This window comes from Gopherus flavomarginatus, chromosome 4 (assembly GCF_025201925.1).
Source record: "Gopherus flavomarginatus isolate rGopFla2 chromosome 4, rGopFla2.mat.asm, whole genome shotgun sequence".
In the NCBI taxonomy this organism is placed as follows: domain Eukaryota; kingdom Metazoa; phylum Chordata; order Testudines; family Testudinidae; genus Gopherus; species Gopherus flavomarginatus.
The window spans coordinates 112,036,765-112,049,184 of NC_066620.1; the positions used below are offsets into that span (position 1 = coordinate 112,036,765).

Below are 12,420 nucleotides of genomic sequence, written 5' to 3' on the forward strand. Positions count from 1 at the left end.
CCACGGGTGGCAATCCCATGGGCCGTAGTTTGCCCACCCTGGCCTATGTCCTTGCCTTGAAGAGCTCATCCACTAAACTAAGATATGACATCCACAGGACATGAAAAAGCACTGGAGGGTTAGAAGGAGAGTTTATAGCCCATTGTATGCATTTCTGTGCTGCGTGAAATGATTCCTTTATATATTGGGTCAAATGTGGTCTTCAGCCACTACCAGAGTTAGAAGCAATCAGAGTCAGATTACCTGAGTTGGAGCTTCTGGAGAAGCAGTGCTGTTCAGATGCAGCCCCTTACTGAGCTCATGGACAGCTGTTACGCTTACACTGTGCTTAGGAATGCATTTGTGTAGAAAATTCCTTGCAACGTCTCTCCCACTACTGCGCACGCACACAAGTTTAGGGGAAATGTTGCTCATGGTTTTGTAAAGCACTTAGAAAGCCTTTGGGGTTAAAGGAAGGATGTGATGTGAAATGATAGTGGTATGTATAATAAATATGTTGCAAGCAGCTTTTCAAGTTTCCATGTTGCTTTTCTTCTGGCTACTATAGACCCTAATTTACTGATTTGTCCACTTAGTGCTTGCCAATTTTCATATTTGTAGTTCATTGAGTTTCTTCAACCGTAATCTTCAGGGCATTTTTGTATAGGTTGATTATAGCACATAGGAAAATAGCTCTTCAAAACCAAAAACAAACAAACAAAAACAACCTAGTTCTCCAGATCTGTAATCTGATGGGTTTGGTTACTTCGTTCCTGTCGCTGTCCAATAGTGACAATTTTTGTAGCTCATCTTTGTAACTGCTTCTAATGCACTCATCCAGTGTTGCTTTTAATTTGGATGAATGAAAGCTTTGTAAATATCTGCTTAAGGGATGTATTTCTATTTCAGCAGCACTAGAGGGAATGAGCCAGCAACAAAAAACAGCTTCTCTATTTTAGAAGGAACTGTTTTTTTGTCTAATGTAAATGATTTTCTCATAAGTATCATGATCGAATCACTGCCAGACACATACAGATATGGAGATGTTTAAGTGCACATAGGACACTTTCATTTCCTCTAGTCCCAGAAGATTTCTCAATAACAAATTTCATTGCACGTTGAAACCTCTGAAGTTATAAAACCTAAAATGAGAGGCACAGTTGGGCACCCAAACAAATATTGTCACGTGTCCTTCTTCTTACTGTAGATATCTTTATATCTAATGATCTTGATGTCATCCTATTTAATCCCTGAACAAAGAGACCTACATAAGCAAAAAAGAAAAAACCCACTCTTACTCTGTATAAAAGCGAAGTGTTCTTCTGGTATTCCATTAGTTTCCACTGCTGACTTTTCTCTTGTCCTAGCTGAGTAATTAGAGCGTGTTGAATGAAAAACAGTCATGTGTTTAGCACAAGATATATTCAGAAAATAATCTGGGCACGTAGATGTATTCATTGCAGATTTATTTTTAATTTCACTGCTGAAGTACACTGCTTATAGCCAAAAGATGTGTGTCTGAATAGTAGAATATAACGTTACCCTGCAGCATTTGTTTAGTAACTTGGATGGGTTCTTCCTTGTGCTATTGTATTTAAAAGAATGAGTGGGAGATGAACTTTGGTCAATTTGCATTTCTTTATTCACTTTCTCAGCAGTTAGAGCCACTGATTATAGCCAAAGGCAAACAGCACTACACACAGTAATGGGAGTTCACCCTTCCTAGTGAACTATTTTATCAGACATAAAAAAATTGCAATCTTTTAGAGCTTTAGATATGTAATGCAGGTCTACACCTTATTAGGGACCAACCTTTGTATGCATTTCTAGAGAGAACGTCACTGATTTTAATAGGAATTTTACCCAAGGAGGCTATGCAGGATTAGTACCTAAACCTTCCAATATTATGGGATCAAATATTCTCACCCTTCAGAAATTGCTGAAATGTGCATTTGCAGAGAATACAGCTAAAGGCCCCCCTTGAACCATACCAGTAAATCTTAAGGGTATGTTAAAGGGAGCAGAAATAAACATAATTGTCCTTCTCTTGTCCTCAGTGAAAGAAGTTACTGGAGTGGGAAATGAAGCTGACTGACTGCTTTGTGCTCTGTAACAGGCATTCTGCAGTCTCCTCTAAGTAGCTCTCCTTTTTCTGTCTGAATTCCTGTAACATGTAGGAATCGGCAGAATACGGGTCCCTCCCTAGGGCTCTGTTCAAAGATAGCAGAGAACAGTCTGCAAAACTTTACTGACATCTTGGACTTGAGCCAGTTGATGACCAGATGTCCCAGTCCTTGGCTAATCTCCTAGAATACCTGGGGTTGTAGGCTCCACTTCCCTGGAAGTAGGAGAGTCCCGCTGAGCCAATATGCCATGGTTTTCTCCTGGTCCTGTGGTAGACGATTCTGAGGCAGGCAAGGTGAGACTCTGACTAAGAACTGAGCAGAGGGCTTCTGCAGGAGCTGAGGGCTGCCAGTGCCCCCTGCTCATGTACACCACTGCATACCATTTATCTCACTGATCTGACACAGTACACTGACCTTGCAGCATTTCTCAGGCAGGAAGGGCCACACAGATTGCCTGTAATTCCAGCACATTGATGCTAGTTTCCCAGGGCAACCGGAGCCAGGTGCCCTGCACTGCCTGCGTAAATAGCAACATTCTGTACTTGCTCTTTGAGTGCTGGTCCCTAAGTGTATTCCACTGTGGGTGTCCATGTGCTCCATGTGCCCAGCATCAGAGAATTCTTATAAGCAATGTCCATTGGTCACATGTGCACCCTTGCCCTCTTTATGCTTCCAACTGAGGGCATAAAGGGCAGAGTGGACTGACTGCCTTTCTAGTTCTTAATGCTGCATGGCCTGGGTTAGAACTTCCAGTGTCGGGAGCTACTACTGATTCATTATTCTTTGATATGTAAATGTTTCAAAGATTGCCTGTAGTGTATCTTGTGAATAGTTTTAATGGCTTTTAGTAAGTTTTTAAGCAAAGTTTTTGTGGTTATATAGATTCCCTGTCCCGAGGGAACTGCCTCACCCCAATGCTCAGTAACTATTGGACTATTCCGAAAACTGGGCTTCAAAAACTATTTCCTGTCCAGGCTCCTCACTCAGTGACAACTATCAATGGTACCTGTATTGTCTCAGGGAAGCACATCTTGTGGCTAGGTGCAGTATCTGCTGCTTTCACCCTGCTGGAGCTCCAGATCAAAAGCGACTCATGGAGAAGGCCATGAGTCCGCAGTTGGATCCAAGCTAAGGGACCCCCCTGTACATTGGTTTGATTTGACATGGAGTGCACCTCCCACTATTAGCTTTGACTCTGATGTGAGGGAATCCTTATCCACAGACCCTCTGTCAGGATCTCCCTAGAGGAGATCTAGAATCCAGGACCCAAAACACAAACTCTTGGATATCCTGCAGCCTACCAGATCCAGTTGAATAGCACTTCTGCTATTGTGGAGCCTACTAGAGCAGTCTGGCATATAGCCAGCCACATGAACCCCACTCTCAACTCCTGTCTCACTAGTTGCTCAAGCTGCCGCAGAAATATCTAGACAGCAACATCTGAAGTCCACTCATTCTGCCAAGGAGGCTAGACAGCTAAACTTGATGTGAAGACCTTTCTTCCCAACTACTAGCCTTCAGTTTAGAACTATCAAGTGCTGTTGGCTAAGTATGACTATCTGAACTATTCCAAGTTCACAGACTTTATAGACAAATTACCACAGCAAGACAGAGCACAATTCCAGGCTCTTATTGAAAAAGGTAAGCTGGTGGCCCGAACCGTGCTTCAATAAGCGGTTGATGTGGTGGACACATCATCAAGATCAATGGCAATAGCCATTGTGATGCACCGTGAGTCATGGATACATGCTTCAGGATTTCCCAGGGAGGTCCAGAACACTGCGGAGGACTTGCCCTTTGATGAAACCCATCTTTTCAATGAAAAGACAGATGAGTCCTTACACACTATAAAGGACTCTAGAGCCACCCCACACTCCCTAGGATGATATATACCTGCTCTGAAGAGGAAATCTCACAGGCAGCCCTACAAACCTAGTCTGGTGACTCACAGTTTTATCATCAGCAAACTTATGGTCCACCTTGTAAGAGACAAAGGGTGCAAAATCTCATTTCCCTTCGTCTCCTGTATCAACACTGCCATCTCAACCTCATTCCCTAGCTAAAAGATATTTTTACAGGAGTTTAAGAGCTGAAAACCACCAGTGATGACACCACTGTTTGATTCCCACATATTCTTTGTGGCTCATCTAGCACTTTTTTTTTTTTGTTTTTTTGGCAACTGGAGTGTAATAACAATGGACAAGTAGGTATTTGACATTCTCCATTTTGGCTCTGCAGTTGAGTTTACTTCCCTACCCTCTCCAAAACCCCAATCCCTGTCCCTTCTGTGGCCTCAGTCACAGCAAGAGCTTATCTGTCAGGGGACAAGTTTTGCTCCGGGAACAACCTGATAGACCTGGTTATGTGCAACTCTGGTGCACCAGTCATGACTTGTGTTTTTCTCCTGGGGTACATGACTTCATGCCCTTATGTTATCCCCTTCACCAGATGCCACCTTCATTGCCTACAGTTGTGGCTCCAAATAGTGTATTCACCAAACAAACACAGCATGAATACCATGGTAACAATTCCTGCCGGGGTATTGTCATCGCTAATGTGGTGGAAAGATCCCTATGGACTATGTGAGGGTATTCCCTTCCTATCCTCACCAGACAAGATGATAATTACAGATGCCTCCTTCTTAGGGTATGGGCCCACATGGACAGCCATATGGCACAGATCACTTGGATGGCTTGAGAGACCAGGATGTGCATGAATCTTCTGGAACTTTGGGCAGTCCAAGAGGCTTGCAGAGCCTTTCGGTCATTCATCCAATTTCACCATGTCCTCATAATGTCAAACTACATGACAACCATCTTTTACATCAACAAACAGGGAGGAGTGAGATCCACCCCCTGTGGGTAGAAGCGGAAACCCTAAGGAACTGGTATATCAGGAATCTAATTACCCTGTCTGGTAGCTTACCTTCCAGGAACTCGTGCTGTGTTGGCAGACACTCTCAACAGACATTTTGCTATCGATCATGAGTGGGAATTGCACAATATAGTAGTGAACAGTATTTTTGCTCAATGAGGAACCATCATCTGGGATCTGTTTGCCTCCCAAACAAACAGGAAATGCAATATATACTGTTCCAGAGGATCCCTAGGCAGGTTATCTTAGCTATGCCTTTCCTACCTTGGGTCTTACAGGAAATTCAAGAGGGCAGGGCAAAAGTCATCCTTATCACCCCCAATTGGCTCAGATAATTTTGGTTCCCAGGTCTACTACCAATATCATCTCATTCGCCAATCAGCATTCAGTCTTTTCTCGATCTCTTGACCCAGGAGAATGGCAGGATCAAACATCTCAAGCCTAAAGCACTTCATCTCAGGATTTGGTTTTTGGAAGGGTTTCAAGCCTAGAATGTTCCTGCTTTGAAGCCTTACAAACCATTCTTGATATCGGAAAAGATTCTACCAGGAAATGTGACTTTGCCAAGTTTGTATTTCTTCATCTGGGCACAGCAGAAACATGTATTTCCAGAGTCAACAGATATTCCCGTCATTTTTGAGTGTTTTCTCTCTCTCAAAACAATTGGTGTCTCTCAGTTCTGTATGAGTCCACCTGGAAGTAATCTGTGTGTGTGTCCTCTGCAATCAGATGGTTATTCAGTTTTCACTCCTCTGCTGACTTGCAGATTCTTGAAAGGCCTAATCAGAACCTTTTTGCCAGTAAGGAAACCAATTTCTCACAGGGACTTGAACCTTGTATTTTCGGCAATCACTAAGCCCCCTTCAAACCACTAGCTATATGTTCTGTGTCTCACCTGTTACTGAAAGTTGAATTTCTTTTAGCCATCACCTCACCCAGAAGAGTAAGTGAACTTGGAGCCCTAGTGGCAGATATGCCATACACCATAGTCCATAAGGACAAAGTCTTGTTATGACTATATCCAAAATTCACCCCTAAGGTAGTTTCAGAATTTCACATAAACCATGCAATTGACTTCTCTGTGTTTTTTTTTTTCTGAAACCTGATGCATCTGAAGAGGAGAGGAGACTTCATTCTCTTGTCCAATCAGAAAATCACCTGGACTGTTGCTTGCCACTGCAGAACGAGTCTGAGGTTGAGCTGTATCCTCCTAGGAGATCTTTAAAGGGATCTCAGGCTATATCTTACACGGCTACCAGTTGTCACAACTTCCTTCCCTTCATGGGGTAAGAGAGCACTCTACAGTGGCACAAGTGGCCTCAGTGGCATTTCTTCAAGAAGTCAAGAAGTTGACATTTTGCAGGGCAGCTACATAGAGTTTGAGCCACATGTTTTCAAGACATTATGCTCTGGTTGGAGACTCCTTTTCTGATGCATACTTTGGTTCTTCAAACAGATTTGGCATCTGTATCCTCGTTCCCTTCTCCTACTTGAGTACTGCATGTTAGTCACCCACAGTAGAATGCACATAGGGACCAGCACTCAAAGAAGAGAAGAAAGTTACTTACCTTTATAGTAACTGGAGGTTCTTTAAGATGTGTGGTGCCTGTCTGTATTTCACTAGCTGCCCTACTTCCCCTCTGCTTCAGATCATACCTGGATTTGCAGTAGAGAAGGAATTGAAGAGATGGTCAGTCTCCTCCACCCTTTACACCCTCTTTTAGAAGCACAAGAAGATCAAGGGCACATATACAGACCAGCAGACACTGCTTGCAAGAATTCTTTGATTCCAGGCTCATGGAGCGCAAGTGCCCCCGCAGTGGAATACAGATAGAGATTACACATCTTGAAGAACCTCGAGTTACTATTAGGTAAATAACTTTCTCTTCTGAAGGTACAATTATTCAGTTGATAGTATTTATAGTGTAGGCATTTTTTGCCTAGTAACACTGATAGTCTTGTCCCCCCACTTCATCTCTTTTGACTGGTGCCTGTTTTTACTCTGCTAACTAGCAAAAAATAATATTTAGCTTTTGCATGGCACTTTTACCTGTTGATCTGAAAATGCTTTACAAAAGAAGGTAGTATCATTCCCGGTTTTTAAAGAAGATTATCAATGACCTGTAACCAGATCAATTTTTTTTTATCCAGAGAATGAAATTCAGCCTTTTGAACAAAGCCCCAGTGGTCTGGCTTTGTGTGAGGGATAGCATTTGCCCTTTTCTCCCACAGCCAGTTGGCAGACTGTGGGGTTGCAGTGCACATCCTCCACTGCACTTTCTCCACCCCCACATGTTACCCACGCCTGTCCCCAAACTCAGTCTGTCCCTAGCCTATTTGGGGTCACAGCAGGTTCTTTCCCTTTGCAGTACACAGGATGTACAGAAACCTCTCGAGTGGTTTGCCAGCCATGGCACCAACAAGAGCACAGGAGTGATTATTCCCCTCTATTCGGCCCTGGTGAGGCCACATCTGGAGCATTGTGTCCAGTTTGGGGCCCCCCAATACGGAAAGGATGTGTACAAATTGGAGAGAGTCCAGCGGAGGGCAACAAAAATGATTAGGGGGCCGGGGCACATGACTTACGAGGAGAGGCTGAGGGAACTTGGATTGTTTAGTCTGTAGAAGAGGAGCGTGAGGGGGGATTTGATAGCAGCCTGCAACTACTTGAAGGGGGGTTGCAAAGAGGATGGAGCTTTGCTGTTCTCAGTGGTGGCAGAGGAGCAATGGTCTCAAGTTGCAGTGGGGGAGGTCTAGGTTGGATATTAGGAAAATCTATTTCACTAGGAGGGTGGTGAAGCACTGGAATGGGTTACCTAGGGAGGCGGTGAAATTTTTAAGGCCCGGCTTGACAAAAGCCCTGGCTGGGATGATTTATCTGGGGTTGGTCCTGCTTTGAGCAGGGGGTTGGGCTAGATGACCTTCTAAGGTCTCTTCCAACCCTAATCTTCTATGATTCTTCTATGAACCTATAAGACTTAGATGTTGGAAGGCTTTGTCTTCTGTTCAGACCACAGGTGAATTTCACCCGTATATTATGGTTTCTCTCCCCTTAAAGGGGAAGTGTGAATATTTTGATATATGAACTGAAAGGCCGTTTTACTTCACTGCAAATCTGTAAATATTACAGTAACCTTTGCTGAAATGCTGCTTTATAACTTGTAAAGCAATACTTTCCAGTCAATGGAAGACAGATAAACAGGTCTCCTACTGCAAGAGTACATTAAAGGGATTAATTTCTTCTTTTGATGGCAGTGATAGAATACCACGGTTACAGAGCTATGTCAAATGGGGTTCTAGCATTTTATATACTCAGTATAATCCGTAGGCTAGATCAGATCCTGGTCCAACTAAATTTTTGTCTTAGGTTCGACAGAATCAGATTCGGCCCTTCAAGTATTAGTCTCGCTTTTTAAAATCCCCCCTCACGCACTACAGAAATCAGAAGGTCTTTATAATGAATTTAGAAATGGATCACTAGATTCACCCCCAATCCCTTCCTGGTTTGAGGAATTTGCTCTGTTGATGTCTGTGGAAGAAGATAGACAAGACAGGGTATGTCCCTGCTATTAGATGATTGTTCCTTATCCTGTTGGATGCAGATCTGCTCCCAGTGATCCACCTATTTGTGAGCTCTTGGCAAGATTATTGCAGTTTATATCTAGGAATGAAGCCTGAAAAATCCACTACAAAATACAGCAGTCCGTCTGCTTAGCAACACAAACTGCTGTGTATGCATCCCCTTGTTCTGCACTCCATGTGCTGACTCCTTCTTGAATTCAAAGTAAAGTTCAAGGTTTCTATCCTGATATCCAGAAGTTCAAACTACTGGACTAGCTCCATCTACTAGAGAAATCTCCATTCCCTTCTTAACCAAGAGCTCCTGTGACAGCTACACTGCAGGAGCTTGTAAAATGGGAGACAGAACTTCCTGGAAGCTGGATTTAGAATATGGACATACAGTACTCCTGCAGGAGATGGGATTGACCATAGGCCTAACATTATTCCTAACTAAATCCATAGGTCATTTCTTTGGCCTAGCTTTCTCCCAATAATTTCTCCATACACACAACACACACATTCTCTCTCTCTCGTACACACAGACATAATCCAAGCCTATAAATTTATAACCTAATCCAAACCTACATCTATAAACTAATCAAGCTATTTCTCCTACAGGCTAGTCAGGAAGAAAGCGAGTGAGATGGTTGTTTCTATTTTTAAATACTTGAGAATCGCTCTTATACTGTGATGATGAGAGCTATATAAGTCCACAGATATAGATAAGAGAGGTTGCTGCCATAAATTTTATGAAATTTACACTCCCACCCACACCTATACCTGCACCTCCTTCTAATGGCCCAGCTTTCTGTGTATTTATGTATTACTCTAATTTGAGAGTGTCAGGAAGAAGACACTGGGCAGGAGTGCTCTTGGCCATGTGACACCAAGAGTGAGGTGGCAGCGTGGGGGTAGTGCAAGGAAAAAGCTTAAGATCCCCTGCAGCAAAACATTGCCAAAGGTTGGGACTTTTCTCTGCTCCTTGCTCGAAGGGCTGCAGGAAATGAATTCTCTCCTGAGGGAGATTTGTTGATGCTAGAAGATAATATTGATACTCTCAGATGGCAGGAATAACATGCTCATAAAATGCTATCTATTTCGCTCATAAATTGCTGCTGTGCAAAATGATAAGCAAGATGAGTTTAATCTCTAATGAGCTGAGTTCTTATACACTGTGTTTTCCCATGATAGTGAGAACATGAGATTTCAGCAGTGCTCGCAAAGGATGATCTCAAATATCTTCCATATTTTTTGTCTAGTTTCAGCCTGTGTGCTTTGAAATTATTTTTGTTTCTTCTTATTTTATATTATTTCTGTTACTCTTTTTTTTCCATAAGAGTTTCAAAACCATCTTGTAAAATTCAAGAGTTAAACATAATGGAAAGTTGCTCAAATTCTCCTCTTAGCACCATGACAAGAAAAGTATACCATAGCTTAAAATTGCTCAAGATAAACTCACGTTGTCACAGTTCAGAGCAACTTCACCTGTATTTCCTCTCCGTGGTCCATCGAGAACACCCACTTTTAGGCTTCTGGCTCCCAGTCATCACCTCTCTTGTGTGGAGACGCATGTCTCACCCTCCTTACCAGGTTTTTTTTTCCATGGTACACAGTTCCACAGTTCCGGTCAGCAGCTGTGCTTGGCTCACTCTCCAGAGGTTATAAACAGCGTAATTGCCTGCAATTATAAGGTACACACAGCTCTTTCTAAGCAGCCTCTTGTATTCTTTAGGTGAAAGCATCACAGAGAAAACACATTAAAAACAATAAAAGAAACTACATGCCTGCTGAAAAGCTTACCAGAGTTCACCCCCAACTCCAGCAGGAGCTCTGATAGGAGTTAATCCTTCAAACCCATCCATGTGTTTTTCTGTGATGACAAGTTCACAGCCTCAGCTCAGAGTTAGCACACAGACTGCTCAGATCAGCCTTTTTCTTTATAAGTCTTTGATTTCCTCCACCCTTCGGGAACAGCTAATCATCAGATAGTGGTTCTCTCCTCAGGGCATAGCTTCAAATGGTTGATTTTTTTGAATAACCAGTGTTATTGTATTCACCTTCCCCATGATATTTCCCAGGAATTCCATTTGACGTTTTGTTCCAAAAGGTCATTCTTGTCTGACACATTGTTCAGTGTAGTCCTTTGATCATCCTGGCCCACAATAATACATAACCTTTGCATTGAATACAATAGATTCCAAAGATCCTTAACTTAGAGCAATAAAGTTTTTCAAGGGTATTGCAAGAAATTGCCATACAGTCGCAGACATGAGTAACAATAGTTTAAAAAAAATACTGTAAAAGGAGAACTTGCTGCTGGTTTTTTTTGTTTGTTTGGTTTGGTTTTGTTTTTTTAAAAAGCATAATCACACAGAGATAAAGTACAGTGGCATTGTCATAATACTTATTCGGCTCTTGTTACACTTTCTCCTCTCTCTCCTACTCTCTTCTTCCTGCCTCCCTCCCCCTCTTCCCATTTAATGTCATAGTACATATTTGTGTGTGCAAGAGAGGGAGAGAGTGAGAAGTAATATTTGGGTATTACATTTCTGTTCCTCTTTTTGCTGCAATAGACTATAATTCAAAGAAAATGTAAATGGATAGAGAATTGCTTTCAGTCCCATTCACTCAAAGAAAACAAAACATTTGAAGCTTCTAAAAGAGACTCTCTCCCAGGTAATCATGGAGGTTGAAAGGAAAGCAGATTCTTTTTAACAACCAATGGTTTACATAACCCATTTGACTCTTTCTTTTTTTCTTTAAAATCCGTATAATTTGGCTGACTGGAGGAGGAAGTGAGGTGGGTGCAAGAGACAGATGGTGTGTGCGTGAGAAGCAGAGCTGAGTCAGTTCTCTTAATGTAGTACTTTTTTTGACTCCACAAGGGTATTGCAGGAGAAGAGAGCTACTTGATTTAATAAACATCCTCATAAACGTAAGCTGCAATTAATGAATTTTGTAGTTGATTTTTGTTTGGTCATGGCATTGCTATAAGTTTGGAAAAGGGAAGCTGGGGGTGCATCAGCTTAGGCACTTAATTTATTTGTGTGCGCTTGATTTGGGTGTACAGGTGCCTGGAAGGACTGTGGCCCCCATTCCACAAGCACTTACACATGTGCTTTACTTTGTTCATGTGAGCAGAGTTCTACATGCATAGACCTGTTGGCTGAGTCAAGGTTTATGTTTACATTGTAATTTGTGTTGAGGTACCTAGGGATTTGGGATTCTTCCCTCTTCTTATATAAATCAAAATAAATATATATCACTTTGTCTCTCTTGTCTTTTACTTTCTTCTGCACTGAGTTTTAAAGGTAGATTTTTCTGTAGAATTTCAAATGCAGACATTGTGGGTTTTTCTTTTATCATGAAATGAGACTGATACAGTGCAATTTTTTTGTACATCTTTCCCAGAGTAAATACATTTTGAGTATTTTTATGTACAAGTTAAAATATCATTAGTTTTTTCCACAATCATAAATCATCACATATAGCAGGGGTAGGCAACCTAGGCACGCGTGCCAAGGGCAGCACACTAGCTGATTTTCAGTGGCACTCACACTGCACTCACACTCATACTCACCTGTGGGTCCTGGCCCCTGGTTTGAGGGGGCTCTGCATTTTAATTTAATTTTAAATGAAGCTTCTTAAACATTTTAAAAAACCTTATTTACTTTATATACAACAAGAGTTTAGTTATATATTATAGACTTGTAGAAAGAGACCTTCTAAAAACGTTAACATGTATTACTGGCTCGTGAAACCTTAAATTAGAGTGAATAAATGAAGATTCGGCACACCACTTCTGAAAGGTTGCCAACCCCTGATGTACAGGATAGGCAAATAGATCATGTGCTCGTGCAAAGCTCAAAATGAGCTTTTC

At 42.0% G+C, this 12,420-nt stretch overlaps 1 protein-coding gene across 1 annotated transcript in view; it reads left to right on the forward strand.

Moving 5' to 3' along the window:
• The window catches only part of MAP3K5 (mitogen-activated protein kinase kinase kinase 5), a 171,210-nt gene that overhangs the window by 46,617 nt on the left and 112,173 nt on the right, over positions 1–12,420 (forward strand). The gene's annotated exons all lie outside the window — the stretch shown is intronic.